Here is a 16557-nt window from a genome sequence, read left to right as displayed (position 1 = left end):
GGAAATGGCAACCCACTCCAGTACTCTTGACTTGAAAATCCCATGGACGGAGGAACTTGGTGCAAGCTACTATCCATGGGGTCGCAAAGAGTCGGGCACGACTGAGCTACTTCACTTCACGTAATGGCACTACTCTGGATCTCAAAAAATAGTTAATATATAGCCTCGGCCTTGCCCTAGCATCCAAAGCTCTTCATAATAAGGCCTTCAAAATACCTATATGCTTGAAAGACTAGAAATCTACTCAAGTTATTTCAAGAAAAGAAAAAATTTCAAAGAATACTCACTGATCAACTGAGAGTTATCAGAAAACAAGAAAGCTCTAAAACTGAACCACTCTCTCTTTCTATCAGTGCCTCTGCTTCTCTTTTCAGTTTCCCTTCTCTCTATTGCCCTACTTCCTCTGGTTATTCATGGTTTCCATTCCATCATAGGCTCAGCTAGCATACAGCACAACACGACCACTCCCATGCATGCACATGTACAAAGTTGCTTCAGTCTGTCCGACTCTTTGCAACCCTAGGGACTGTAGCCCAGAGTGGGCTGCACATCCTCCTCCAGGTGATCTTCCTGACCCAGGCAGCAAACCTGCATCTCTTACGTCTCCTGCATCAGCAGGTGGGTTCTTTACCACTAGCACTGCCTGGGAAGCCATGACCACTCCCAATACCTTCTAAACCTTGGCAACTCTCTCCACCCTCTGTTCCCACTGCCAACTGGTTCAGTCTTTTGATTTCCCAGTTCCAAATCCTACAGAATCCAAATGACCTAGTCCATCTTTCCAGGCTGGATCACAGGTATGCCATAGAACAACCTATAGACTGTCTACACTCGGATCAGATGCCCATCGATTCCAATCAGATATGAACTAGTCACAAGGCAGGCTAACAGGTTCAGATACAATTTGGCACTCCTAGAAGCTGGGCTCTGGGCAGAGAAGATTCACTTTATGATACAAATTTAAAAGATAAAACCAGCAGTAAGATTCAGATATAAAAATATAGTGGATATACAAATTGGTTAAAGTACAAATAATTCTTATAAACTTTAGGTAGAAAAATAATCCTTCTGGTATATACTATTGTCTATAAGGACTGTAAAATTTATAATTTTGTGAATTCTTACTGAGAACCCTATATAAACAATGTAACTAGATGCTGTAGGATGTACTAAGAAATAATCTTTTCATTCTCTGAATAGTAATCATAGTAAAGAAAACAAATAATGTCAACAGTAGAAATATTCTCTCCACATGACTCAGCTACAGAATGTTAGAAAACTTCCTCTGCAGAAGAGAAGATCAAGTTTTCTCTAAAAAAATTAAAAATAGAGAAAAATGAAGATCTATAAGGCAAAGTTTAAAAGAACAGTGATTTTTTTTTTCAGAAAAACTCTTCCACTTATCCACATACCAAAGAACATGCTATAGGCAGTCCTCAGCAAATATAGATCAGAAAATTGGAAAAGGAAAAGGAAAATTAGGATAGTGGGAACAATTTTAATATTAGAAGTCTTAGTTCTAAGGCATCTCTCTCACAGATCTTACCATGTGTCCTTGATAAGTATTTAGTTCTTCTCAGTTCACTTCATTATAAGACCAGCAATTTTCTCAAACCTCAGACTATTATTAGTACCTTTAGAAGAAATCATCATTATGGCACTAGATCTGAATGACTCCGCTCTTCTAATTTGCAGGACACTTGTTCAGTTCAGTTCAGTTTAGTCGCTCAGTTGTGTCCGACCCTGTGACACCATGAACCGCAGCACACCAGGCCTCCCTGTCCATCACCAACAGCCAGAGTCTACCCAAACCCATATCCATTGAGTCAGTGATGCCATCCGACCATCTCATCCTCTGTTGTCCCCTTCTCCTCCTGCCCTCAATCTTTCCCAGCATCAGGGCCTTTTCAAATGAGTCAGCTCTTCGCATCACGTGGCCAAAGTATTGGAGTTTCAGCTTCAACATCAATCCTTCCAATGATCATCCAGGACTGATCTCCTTTAGGATGGACTGGTTGGATCTCCTTGCAGTCCAGGGGACTCTCAAGAGTCTTCTCCAACACCACAGTTCAAAAGGACACTTGTACAGTACAGTAAACCAGGTGAGTCTCCACTGGCAAACATCTCAAGGCTCTGCTTCCACCATCTCTAACTAGTACTCAAAATGGAGCTATTACACTCAGACTCCTATCTCTTGACCCCTCCTCACATCTCTCTCTAAGCTCCACCTCCTTTCCACTCCACATTCTCCTTTAATCTCTCACTCTCACTCTCTACTTCTTCCTTTCCTCAAACTTCATTTCTGGTTTTCCCTCTCTCTCTTAGGTTCCTAGTGGCTCAGACAGTAAAGACCAGAACAACTAGGCTAAATATCTTCTACTCGACACAGTTTTCCTAATTCTTTCATAGCATCATGGGCTAATGAATTGATAGTCAATAAAAAAAACTTACTACAAGCCCTCTATATGTAAAGCTTTGTGCTAGAGAATTTAGGGCACCTCTCTTCCCTACATGTTCGACAAAAATACCGAAATTCTAAATAAAGACAGGATTAGTACTACTTCCCAGGCAGCATTAGTGGTAAAGAATCCACCTGCCAATGCAGGAGACTCAAGATTGATCCCTGAGTTTGGAAGACGCCCTGGCGAAGGAAATGGCAACCCACTCCAGAATTCTTGCCTGGGTAATTCCAGGGACAGAGAAGCCTGGTGGCCTACTGCCCTTGGGGATGCAAAGAGTCATACGTGACTTAGCCAAGAACACTTCCACTTTCACTTTCCTGTCTCTCACACCACTCTCCCCTCCCCTTCCCCCATTCACATAAAAGAACTAAAGTGCGAAAGGAGTATGTTTCTTGTTCTTCCTCTGTTTCCCTACTCAAAGAACCACAAATTTTACCTTTAGGCAACAGAAGTCTGGTAACAAAGATATCTAACATTTTTGATGTTAATATCTAAGATATGTTATTAGATATCAAAATGTCAGCTAATATTTTAAGTATAATTCAGATAAAGTATTTGTAAGTTTACCATAATTTCACGAGCAATTTTCTCTTTGCATTTGAGTGACAGTCCATTTATTTATTTTGATTTTCAATGGTAAACTAAATGTATAACTGTGCCCTCTATTTCTACATTTATTACACACCCTTTAAAGTATTTTGTGTAATGATCATTATGTAACTTTAGTGTCTACTCACATAGTGCTTACTTCTGCAATCTTTACCAAAATCAACCCCTCATTCCCAAATAGTAGGTATTTGCTGAACATCGCCTATCCTAGTTCAAGGCTCTATACTGATCAACATGGGTCTCTGTGTCAAAGAGTAAACATATAATGTTCATTCATTGGTAGTTCAGTTGAGTTCAGTTGAGTTCAGTTGCTCAGTCATGTCCGACTCTTTGCAACCCCATGAATTACAGCACCCCAGGCCTCCCTGTCCATCACCAACTCCCGAAGTTCACTCAAACTCACCTCCATTGAGTCGGTGATGCCATCCAGCCATCTCATCCTCTGTTGTCCCCTTCTCCTCATACCCCCAATCCCTCCTAGCATCAGGGTCTTTTCTAATGAGTCAACTCTTCCCAGGAGGTGGCCAAAGTACTGGAGCTTCAGCTTTAGCATCAGTACTTCCACTGATCTCTTTAGAATGGACTGATAGATCTCCTTGCAGTTCAAGGGACTCTCAAGAGTCTTCTCCAACACCACAGTTCAAAAGCATCAATTCTTAGGGGCTCAGCTTTCTTCACAGTCCAACTCTCACATCCATACATGACCACAGGAAAAACCATAGCCTTGACTAGACAGACCTTTGTTGGCAAAGAAATATCTCTGCTTTTGAATGAGCTGTCTAGGTTGGTCATAACTTTCTTTCCAAGGAATAAGCATCTTTTAATTTCATGGCTCCAATCACCATCTGCAGTGATTTTGGAGCCCAAAAAAATAAAGTCTGACACTGTTTGTACTGTTTCCCCATCTATTTCCCATGAAGTGATGGGACCAGATGCCATGATCTTCGTTTTCTGAATGTTGAGCTTTAGGCCAACTTTTTCACTCTCCACTTTCACTTTCATCAAGAGGCTTTTAGTTCCTTTTCACTTTCTGTCATAAGGGTGGTGTCATCTGCATATCTGAGGTTATTGATATTTCTCCCGGGAATCTTGACTCCAGCTTGTGCTTCTTCCAGCCCAGTGTTTCTCATGATGTACTCTGCATAGAAGTTACATAAGCAGGGTGACAATATACAGCCTTGACGTACTCCTTTTCCTATTTGGAACCAGTCTGTTGTTCCATGTCCAGTTCTAACTGTTGCTTCCTGACCTGCATACGGGTTTCTCAAGAGGCAGGTCAAGTGGTCTGGTCTTCCCATCTCTCTCAGAATTTTCCAGTTTATTGTGATCCACACAGTCAAAGGCTTTGGCATAGTCAATAAAGCAGAAATAGATGTTTTTCTGGAACTCTCTTGCTTTTTCAATGTTCCAGCAGATGTTGGCAATTTGATCTCTGGTTCCTCTGCCTTTTCTAAAACCAGCTTGAACATCAGGGAGTTCACGGTTCACGTATTGCTGAAGCCTGGCTTGGAGAATTTTGAGCATTACTTTACTAGAATGTGAGATGAGTGCAATTGTGCGGTAGTTTGAGCATTCTTTGGCATTGCCTTTCTTTGGGATTGGAATGAAAACGGACCTTTTCCAGTCCTGTGGCCACTGCTGAGTTTCCCAAATTTGCTGGCATATTGAGTGCAGCACTTCCACAGCATCATCTTCCAGGATTTGAAATAGCTCAATTGGAGTTCTATCACCTCCACTAGCTTTGTTCATAGTGATGCTTTCTAAGGCTCATTTGACTTCACATTCCAGGATGTCTGGCTCTAGGTGAGTGATCACACCATTGTGATTATCTTGGTCATGAAGATCTTTTTTGTACAGTTCTTCTCTGTATTCTTGCCACCTCTTCTTAATATCTTCTGCTTCTGTTAGGTCCATACCATTTCTGTCCTTTATCGAGCCCATCTTGGCATGAAATGTTCCCTTGATATCTCTAATTTTCTTGAAGAGATCTCTAGTCTTTCCCATTCTGTTGTTTTCCTCTATTTCTTTGCATTGATCGTGGACTCTCTCCTTGCTATTCTTTGGAACTCTGCATTCAGATGCCTATATCTTTCCTTTTCTCCTTTGCTTTTTGCTTCCCTTCTTTTCACAGCTATTTGTGAGGCCTCCTCAGACAGCTATTTTGCTTTTTTGCATTTCTTTTCCATGGGGATAGTCTTCATCCCTGTCTCCTGTACAGTGTCATGAACCTCCATCCATAGTTCACCAGGCACTCTATCTATCAGATCTAGTCCCTTAAATCTATTTCTCACTTCCACTGTATAATCATAAGGGATTTGATTTAGGTCATACCTGAATGGTCTAGTGGTTTTCCCTACTTTCTTCAATTTAAGTCTGAATTTGGCAATAAGTTCATGATCTGAGCCACAGCCAGCTCCCGGTCTTGTATTTGCTGACTGTATAGAGAGCTTCTCCATCTTTGGCTGCAAAGAATATAATCAATCTGCTTTTGGTGTTGATCATCTGGTGATGTCCACATGTAGAGTCTTCTCTGGTGTTGCTGGAAGAGTGTGTTTGCTATGACCAGTGTGTTCTCTTGGCAAAATTCTATTAGCCTTTGCCCTGCTTCATTCCGCATTCCAAGGCCAAATTTGCCTGTTACCCCAGGTGTTTCTTGACTTCCTACTTTTGCATTCCAGTCCCCTATAATGAAAAGGACACATTCTTTGGGTGTTAGTTCCAAAATGTCTTGTAGGTCTTCACAGAACCGTTCAGCTTCAGCTTCTTCAGCGTTACTGGTTGGGGCATAGACTTTGCTAATGTGATATTGGATTACTGTAATATTGGATAGAGTATCTCTATCCAAATAGTATATTGAGAAAAGTTCAAGTCTACATAGTACATGAACCTTTGATGTCTGAAAAATGTGGTTTAGAATCCCAACAAATCTGGTTTTTGGAATGGGCATTCCAATTTCCAGTCAGAATGATGATATTATAAGAAAACCCTGGAAGAAGAGGATGAGATTTGTCTATCTTAGATGAATATCAATGAAGAAATGGAAGAAAATGCCAGAAATTATTGGCTAAAAAGTAGTATGTCAAGCATTTGGATTGTACAAGCCTTTATAGACAATCTAAATTTCAAAAAAGTCTGTTCAAAATTATGCTTAAAACATATCAAATCCCCAAAATACCACCTTAAAAATAGTCATATAAATTAGGATGGTAGGCCTAGGACTAAAGTAAAACCTATCAGCCAATATTTGCTGATACACCAAACTGCTGAACAACCTTAGCATATAAGTACATAAGAACCAGAACAACTAGTTTAAGTGTCTCCCACTCAACACAGTTTTCCTAATTCTTTCTTCACAACATCATGGGCTAATGAATTCATAATCATTGAAAATACTTATCACAAGCCCACTATATGCTAAGCTTTGTGCTAGGGAATTTAGGGTACCACTTTGCCCTACATACTGGACAAAAATATCAAAATTCTAAATAAAGACAGGATTAGTATTGCTTCCCAGGTAGCATTAGTGGTAAAGAATCCACCTGCCAATGCAGGAGATGCAGGTTCAGTCCCTGGATCAGGAAGATCCCCTGGAAGAGAGCATGGCAAACCACTCTAGTATTCTTTCCTAGGAAATCTCATGGACAAAGGAGCCTGGCAAGCCTCAGTGCACAGGGTTGCAAAGAGTCAGACATGACTGAATGACTTACAGTACAATATTGTCTCAGGCTCCAGTTATCAATAACTGGAGATGGCACAGCTCTGTTATCAATTCTACTTTTGTTGAAATTTTGACTTTGTGTTCATCATGGATTTTTCACATTAATATTTTAAAATATTGGATTAAAATGTAATTTAATTTTGATTACTGACTTTTTGATGCTTTTGAACTGTGGTGTTGGGGAAGACTCTTGAGAATCCTTTGGATAGCAAGGAGATCCAACCAGTCAATCCTAAAGGAAATCAGTCCTGAATATTCACTGGAAGGATTGATATTGAAGCTGAAACTCCCAATACTTTGGCCACCTGATGTGAAGAGCTCACTTATTGGAAAAGACCCTGATGCTAGGAAAGATTGAAGGCAGGAGAAGGGGATGACAGAGGATGAGATGGTTGGATAGCATCACCGACTCAATGGATGTGAATTTGAGTAAGCTCTGGGAGTTGGTGATGGACAGGGAGGCCTAGCGTGCCGTGGTTCATGGGGCAGGAAAGAGTCGGACATGACTGAGCGAATGAACTGAACTGACTTTTTTGGTGCCCCTTTTAATTTTGCACCTTAGACAAGTTTTTCACTATTTTCATCCTAGTTTTGGCCCCATTCAGAGCTTACAACCACACAAATGGTTGAAAATTTTTTCTGAAAAGGATCAGATAGTAAATATTTTAGTCTCTATGGACCACGAGTTTTCTGTCACAACCATTCAATTCTGCAGTTCTAGAGCTAAAATATCATGGATAATAGTTCTTAAAAGAATGACTGTGACTGTCTTCCAATAAAATTTTATTTTAAAAAAAAAGGCTGCAGACCATATTTATCCCATAGGCTGTTGCTTGCTAACCCCTAATTTATACTAAATTCACATTCTTATTGTCAATGCCAGAGAGTGATTAAGTGGTTTCTAAATAACTAAAGCCTACCCTTGAGTCAATGGCTCTAACTTAACCGGTTTTTGATCAAAATTTTTCTAATATGAACTAAATACATCACTGCCTCCCTTTAAAAATATTTTTATACAGAAAAAAATTTTAAAGAAAATTTAAATCACCCACTAAAAAACATACTATCTAACATTAATCACTTTTACAATTTTGATGAACTGTCTTCAAGTCTTTTATATTTTAATATTTAAACATTTAATTTTTAACAAAGATAAGAGTACTGGGTAGGATATGCCTGATTACACTACAGTAGCAAATTACCCCCCACCAAATCCCAGCGGCCTAACTCAACTAAGGCTTATTTCCTACTTGCCCATCATAGGTCACCAGGAACCTTTGTCCATCAACGAACCTGGGCTCATCAAGAAACTCCACCATTCTCTATTTATACTTAGAACATATGAGTTCTTCAGTCACCTTGGAAGAAGCAGCAACAGCTGGAGGCTATTACATCACATCTTCTCTACTTTAGCCCAGAAGTGGCACGTAACTTTTATCCACAGCCCACAGTCTAGAACAAGTTACATACCTACAGGTAGAAGGATAGGAATGTCAAGGACATAAAGTAGAATGTTTGGGGACCATCACTCTCCGTGTCACATTAAAAATCACACACTATAGGGGACATTCTTGGCTGTCCAGTGGTTGGGACTCATGCTTCCATTGCAGAGGGCACAGGTTCAATCCTTGGTCAGGAAACTAAAATCCCATGGGCCTCTTGGAATGGCAGAAAAAAAAAAAATCACACTCTATACATAACGTTATTCCTCTCTTTGTGCTTAAAATTATAAGCATTTTTGCACATCCTTAAATCTCTTCATAAACACATAAATATGACCCTCTGTTATTTAGTCATTGTTTTACTATTATCAATATTGCTGTGTGCCTGGCAATTTCCTAAGTACTTTATGGGCAATGTTTTCATTCAATTCTCACAACTACTCTATGAGGAAGATACAATAGTATAACCACTTTATGGTTCTGAAAATGGAGGCCTAATGAGTAAATTTTCCAAGGACACACAATAAGTAAGCGGCAGATCTGAGACTCACACAGAGAACTGTCAGACGTTCAAGCCCATGCTCTTAACCAATGAGTGTAAACTAAAGAACTGCGGTCCAAGTGTGAAACACAACACTGCTGCACTGGGTTACTGACCAGAAAGTGCAACATCACAGGGGTAGGAAAGGATTCATCAGACCATAAGGAACTGTTGTTACAGGTAACTTACAAACAATAGAAACAATGACAGATGAAAATTCGAACCCAACAGAAGATTGATCAAATTTTCCAATTCTTTTTGTTTCCCTGTGAAGTATTTCAAAAGATAACTAGCCTCTTTGAACTCATTAAGGTCCCTAGATTCTTAGATCATGTTGGAAGGAGGGGAAGACCTAGAGATATAATGGACTCCATGTACTCTGGAAATCTGATGTATAGGGAGATTCCAAGTGAAAAAAAAAATCTGAAGAGTAAACATGAGAATCTCCTAAGAACCTCCTGTGTTCTCTAATTAAAGCAAGAACTGACATGTATAGGCTTCTGCTGTAGATGTAGCATTCTTCATCTATTCATGTCTTGTCATACTAATTCTACAAAGTATAGTACTCACTATGTATTACCCATATCTTAAAATTCTTAATGAACTAAGTAAGTTATATTTTAAAAACACTAACAATACAGTAATTAAATATCATCACAACTAGGTATTAAGATGGCAGAGGTTCATGACATTCTACAGGATATAGGGATCAAGACCATCCCCAAGAAAAAGAAATGCAAAGAAGCAAAATGGCTGTCTGGGAGGCCTTACAAATAGCCCCCTATTTGTAAAGAAGAAGAGAAGCAAAAAGCAAAGGAGAAAAGGAAAGATATACCCATTTGAATGCAGAGTTCCAAGCAACAGCAAGGAGAGATAAGAAAGCCTTCCTCAGTGTTCAGTACAAAGCAATAGAGGAAAACAACAGAATTGGAAAGACTAGAGATTTTCTTCAAGAAAATTAGAGATACCAAGGGAACATTTCATGCAAAGATGGGCTCAATAAAGGACAGAAATGGTATGGACCTAGCAGAAGCAGAAGATATTAAGAAGAGATGGCAAGAATACAAAGAAGAACTATACCAAAAAGATCTTCACGACCAAGATAATCACGATGGTGTGATCACTCACCTAGAGCCAGACATCCTGGAATGCGAAGTCAAGTGGGCCTTAGGAAGCATCACTACGAACAAAGCTAGTGGAAGTGATGGAATTCCAGTTGAGCGATTTCAAATCCTGAAAGATGATGCTATGAAAGTGCTGTGCTCAATATGCCAGCAAATTTGGAAAACTCAGCAGTGGCCACAGGGAAAAGGACAGTTTTCATTCCAATCCCAAAGAAAGGCAATGCCAAAGAATGCTCAAACTACTGCACAATTGCACTCATCTCACACACACGTTAAGTAATGCTCAAAATTCTCCAAGCCAGACTTCAGTAATATATGAACCATGAACTTCCAGATGTTCAAGCTTGTTTTAGAAAAGGCAGAGGAACCAGAGATCAAATTGCCAACATCCGCTGGATCATTGAAAAAGCAAAAGAGTTCCAGAAAAACATCTATTTCTGCTTTACTGACTACACTAAAGCCTTTGACTGCATGAATCACAATAAACTGTGGAAAATTCTGAAAGAGATGGGAATACCAGACCACCTGACCTGCCTCCTGAGAAATCTATATGCAGGTCAGGAAGCAACAGTCAGAACTGGACATGGAACAACAGACTGGTTCCAACCAGGGAAAGGGGTACGTCAAGGCTGTATATTGTCACCCTGCTTATTTAACTTCTATACGGAGTACATCATGAGAAATGCTGTGCTGGATGAAGCACAAGCTGGAATCAAGATTGCTGGGAGAAATATCAATAACCTTAGATATGTAGATGACACCACCTTTACAGCAGAAAGTGAAGAACTAAAGAGCCTCTTGATGAACGTGAAAGAGGAGAGTGAAAAAGTTGGCTTAGAACTCAACATTCAGAAAACGAAGATTATGGCATCTGGTCCCATCACTTCATGGCAAATAGATGGGGAAATAGTGGAAACAGTGGCTGACTTTATTTTTCTGGGCTCCAAAATCACTGCAGATGGTGACTGCAGCCATGAAATTAAAAGACACTTACTCCTTGGAAGGAAAGTTATGACCAATCTAGACAGCATATTGAAAAACAAAGACATTACTTTGCCAGCAAAGGTCCATCTAGTCAAGGCTATGGTTTTTCCAGTAGCCATGTATGGATGTGAGAGTTGGACTATAAGGAAAGTTGAGCGCTGAAGAATTGATGCTTTGGAACTGTGGTGTTGGAGAAGACTCTTGAGAGTCACTTGGGACTGCGAGGAGATCCGATCAGTCCATCCTAAAGGAGATCAGTCCTGGGTGTTCACTGGAAGGACTGATGTTGAAGCTGAAACTCCAATACTTTGGCCACCTGATATGAAGAGCTGACTCCTTGGAAAAGACCCTGATGCTAGGAAAGATTGAAGGCAAAGGGAGAAGGGGACAACAGAGGATGAGGTGTTGGATGGCATCACTAACTCAATGGACAAGAGTCTGGGTAAGCTCAGAGAGTTGGTGATGGACAGGGAGGCCTGGTGTGCTGCATTCCATGTAGTCACAAAGGGTCGGACATGACTGAGCAACTGAAGTGATCTGAACTGAACTAAACCCCATACCAAATGGATAAAGATGATGTGGAACTTATATACAATAGAATATTATGCTGCCATAAAAAGAATGAAATAATGCCATTTATAGAAATGTGGATGGACCCAGAGACTGTCATACTGAGTTAAGTAAGTCAGACAAAGACACATATCATATGATAGCACATGTATGTGGAAACTTAAAAAAAATGGTACAAATGAACCTATTTACAAAAACAGAAATAGAGTCACAGATGCAGAAAACAAACTTATGGTTATCTGAGGGGAAAGCAGGACAGGGATAAATTGGGAGATTGGGATCAATATAAAATAGATAACTAATAAAGACCTACTGTATATATAGTACAAGAAACTCTACTCAGTACTCTGTAATACCTATATAGGAAAATAATCTTAAAAAGAGTGGATATATGTGTATGTATAAATGATTCACAATGATGTACACTTGAAGCTAACACAACATTGTAAATCAACTATACTCCAATTAAAATTAAAAACACATACATACACACCAAACTTAACCATGCCTAGTCTGTTCGGGTTGTTATAACAAAAATAACACAGACTGGGTAGACACACAAAAAACATTTATGCCTCACAGTTCTGAAGGTTGGAAGTCCAAGATCAAAGTACTAGCAGATACAGAGTGGAGTGTGGTGGGGACCTATTTTCTTGTTCATAAACAGCTGCCTTGTCCTGTATCCTCATTTGGTGGAAAGAGGGAGAGAAAGCTCTCTGGGGTCTCTGTATAGGGGAATAGAATCCATTCCTGAGGGCTCCATTCTCATGATCTATTACTTTCTGAAGGCCACACCTCCTAATGCCATCATATTGGAGGTTATGATTTTCTCACAAGAATGTTGGGGAGACACAAACATTCAGTCCATAACACATGCCAAGTTTTGTTTTAGTAGTAAGTCCATTCTCAGATTTATTGTGGAGTAGGAAGACATATGAGAAATTTCAGTGATTAAGATTTATTTATTTGGAAGTTGTATTTTTGTTCCCTATAGCTACCAACCTACACAGCATATTAAACAGAAAAGACATTATTTTGCCTACAAAGGTCTGTATAGTCAAAGCTATGGCTATTCTATTAGTCATGTATGGATGTGAGAGTTGGACCATAAAGAAGGCTGAGCACCAAAAAAATTGATACTTTTGAACTGTGGTGTTGGAGAAGACTCTTGAGAGTCTCTTGGACTGCAAGGAGATCAAACCAGTCAATCCTAAAGGAAATCAATCCTGAATATTCACTGGAAAGACTGATGTTGAAGCTGAAGCTCCAATACTTTGGCCACCTAATGCAAAGAGCCGACTCACTAGAAAAGACCCTGATACTGCCAAAGATTGAAGGCAGGAGGAGAAGGGGATGCCAGAGGATGAGATGGTTTGATGGTATCACCGACTCAATGGACATTAGTTTGAGCAAGCTCCAGGAGACGGTGAAGGACAGGGAAGCCTGGCATGCTGTAGTCCATGGGGTCGCAAAGAGTCGGACATGACTGAGCAACTGAACAACAAAAGCAGCAGAAACATACTGTCCCACAGTTTTGGAGGTTAGACGTCCTAAACCATGGTGTCAGCAGGGCTATGCGCTCTCTGCAGGCACTAGGGAAGATTCTTTCCTCGCCTCTTCCTGGTGCCCAGTGGTTGATGGCAATCTTTGTCATTCTATGGCTTGTAGACGCTTCACTCCAATCTCTGCCTCCATTGCCACATGCATTCTTCCTGTCTTTGTGTGCAAATTCTCTGTTATTATAAGGGCACCAGTCAGTGGACTATAACTTAATCCAATATGACCTCACCTTAAACTGGTAACATCTACAAAGACCCTTTTCATACAGTTCATGGGGTTCTCAAGGCAAGAATGCTGAAGTGGTTCACTATTCCCTTCTCCAGTAGACCACATTTTGTCAGAATTCTCCACCAAGACCTGTCCATCTTGGGTGGCCCTACACAGCATGGCTCATAGTTTAATTGAGTTAGGAGATCAAACCAGTCAATCCTAAAGGAAATCAGCCCTGAATATTCATCAGAAGGACTGATGCTGAAGCTGAAGCTCCAATACTTTGACCACCTGATGTGAAGAGTTGACTCATTAGAAAAGACCCTGATGTTGGGAAAGATCCAAGGCAGGAGAAGAAGGGGACGACAGAAGATGACATCAGTTGGGGACGCCAGTTGGATGGCATCACTGACTCAATGGACATGAGTTTGAGTAAGCTCTGGGAGATGGTGAAGAAGAGGGAAGCCTGGCGTGCTGCAATCCATGGGGGTCACAAAGAGTCACACACGACTGAAGTGACTTAGCATGCACACATCCCATATATAACACTGTTTACCAATCAATCAACAAAACGGCTTCCAGTTCAAACAAACTACCTTAAAAACAAATTTTGGCAACCAACCCATTTGAAAGTTAGGAACTTCTTATAATTTTGACCAATATTCATTTTTATCTATATTTTTCTAAGGAAAAAGCTTGGTAATTTGATACATACTATTTGCAAATACTATTAGAACTTACAATAATCCATGAACTAAATGTTTAGCAACCAATATTAACAGACAATGACAATAATGGTAATTATGATGCTGCTGATTATGATAGCAAGAAATCTAAACAGACATTTCTAAGAATGTAGTAGCTTTTTGTTTTTATCAAAAGAAGTAAAAATTTTAAGTAGATAACTGCATTCAAGTGTTTATTATTTCTTACATAACAAGTACAGATAAAGATCTGGAGCTTATGTTAAAAATAAAAAATTAACTAAAGCTCAAAATAAATATATTCAGTAGGGAACAATAGTCTTGTAACAATGCAGGCTTTTGCAGAGCACCTTGGAGTGATGAGTCATTGTACTTGATGATCTTAAACTAGTTTACATATAATTAGAGAGGCATGGAAGTTAGGGGCCTGGTATTGTTGTTCTACATAGAAACCTAGCACCACACATCTAATAAACATTCAGAGGTTTGTATCACTATTATGTAAGAATTACAACAACTCTAACAGAAAAAAAATCTAGCCAGATTGTAAAATGATTTTTCACTTCCGTTTCTGAGTCATTTAGTGCAAATAGCAAACCAAAAATAAAAGCACACCACCAGGAAAGGAATCAAGTTAATTTTGTATTATAAATAGGTAGATACATGCATACATACATATAAACATACATGTATACATAGATGGTTAGATATATAGATGAGATATATTGTATCTTAAGTATGTAATATGTATGTATAATTTTATAAATTTTTGCAACATTCACAAATATATTATGATATTAGAGGGGTTTTTTTAGTTTTAAATCTTTATTATTAATATTTAAATCTTCTAGAGACCATTTTTTCCTCTACAGGAACAGGACTACTATTGCCTGAATACAGACAGAATTTTACTTTAAATTATCCATTAGAGGAATCTTTGGGGTTATATATTATTTCATACATACTACTCTTTTCTTCTAAAAATTAAAATCTTGAACACAATCCATGCCTCCCAAAGTCCTGTTTTCTTGTTGCCACTACACTATGCATAGTCGGCATAACTTTCACTCACTCAGTCATGTCCAACTCCTTGCAACTCCATGGACTGTAGCCTGCCAGGCTCTTCTATTCATGGGATTCTCCAGGCAAGAATACTGGAGTGGGTAGCCATTCCCTTCTCCAGGGGACCTTTCCGACTCAGGGATCGAACCTGGGTCTCCTACATTGCAGGACATTCTTTACCATCTGGGCCACCAGGGAAGCCCAATTAGGCATCAGTTCAGTTCAGTCACTCAGTCGTGTTTGACTCTTTGCAACCCCATGAACCGCAGCATGCCAGGCCTCCCTGTTCATCAACAACTCCTAGAGTCCACCCAAACTCATGTCCATCATATCGGTGATGCCATCCAAGCATCTCATCCTGTCGTCCCCTTCTCCTCTGCCTTCAATCCTTCCCAGCATCAGGGTCTTTTCAAATGAGTCAGCTCTTCACATCAGGTGGCCAAAGTTTTGGAGTTTCAGCTTCAACATCAGTCTTTCCAATGAACACCCAGGACTGATCTCCTTTAGGATGGACTGGTTGGATCTTCTCTCAGTCCCAAGGAACTCTCAAGAGTCTTCTCCAACACCACAGTTCAAAAGCATCAATTCTTCGGTGCTCAACTTTCTTCACAGTCCAACTCTCACATCCATACATGACCACTGGAAAACCATAGCCTTGACTAGACAGACCTTTGTTGGCAAAGTAATGTCTCTGCTTTTGAATATGCTGTCTAGGTGGTCATAACTCTCCTTCCAAGGAGTAAGCGTCTTTTAATTTCATGGCTACAATCACCATCTGCAGTGACTTTAGAGCCCAGAAAAATAAAGTCAGCCACTGTTTCCACTATTTCCCCATCTATTTGCCATGAAGTGATGGGACTGGATGCCATGATCTTCGTTTTCTGAATGTTGAGCTTTAAGCCAACTTTTTCACTCTCCTCTTTCACGTTCATCAAGAGGCTCTTTAGTTCTTCTTCATTTTCTGCCATAAGGGTGGTGGGATCTGCATATCTGAGGTTATTGATACTTCTCTTGGCAATCTTGATTCCATAACCTTGCTTAATTCTGCTATCTGACTGTCCCTCTTTAACCTAAGTACTGCAGTCCTTTCTACTTCAAACCTTTATTCTTCAGTCTCTAATCCTGGCATTCCATATCCCTACTGTTTTTTCTTGGGGTTTGACTCCATTGAGACCTGATTCTTTCAGCCTCAACTGGTGACTCTTTCAATGGAACAGAATGATAAGCCCTTAACAAATGAGAAAACAAAACAAAATCCCTCTTCTTTACCAGATCATATCATTGCAACATTTTAACTTATGAAGCATTACTTGCTAACCCTCCCTTCTAGCCATTTCTTTATCAGAACCTAGGAACCCAATCACAATTATATCCCAAAGAGCTGGGAAGCTTTCCTCCTAGGCTTTTTGGACAGTAGTGCTCATACCCTTGTCACTAGGCTACGCAACATATTCTGTTTCCTCCATCCCTGTCTTGAACCTACTAAAAGAGCTTTTGATGCATAGATGAGCTTATAAAAACCTCTCTACTCCATGAATCCTAGAAAATAGCCAAAGCTCCAGAAATATGTG

The 16557-nt window shown here is 39.8% G+C and overlaps 1 protein-coding gene across 3 annotated transcripts in view; it reads right to left on the bottom strand.

Annotated features, from left to right (window-relative positions):
• The window catches only part of LOC105607546 (dolichyl-diphosphooligosaccharide--protein glycosyltransferase subunit 1-like), a 366609-nt gene that overhangs the window by 308651 nt on the left and 41401 nt on the right, over positions 1-16557 (bottom strand). The gene's annotated exons all lie outside the window — the stretch shown is intronic.

This window comes from Ovis aries, chromosome 2 (genome assembly GCF_016772045.2).
Source record: "Ovis aries strain OAR_USU_Benz2616 breed Rambouillet chromosome 2, ARS-UI_Ramb_v3.0, whole genome shotgun sequence".
Taxonomy (NCBI): Eukaryota; Metazoa; Chordata; class Mammalia; order Artiodactyla; family Bovidae; genus Ovis; species Ovis aries.
This window is presented reverse-complemented; position numbering and strand designations above follow the sequence as displayed.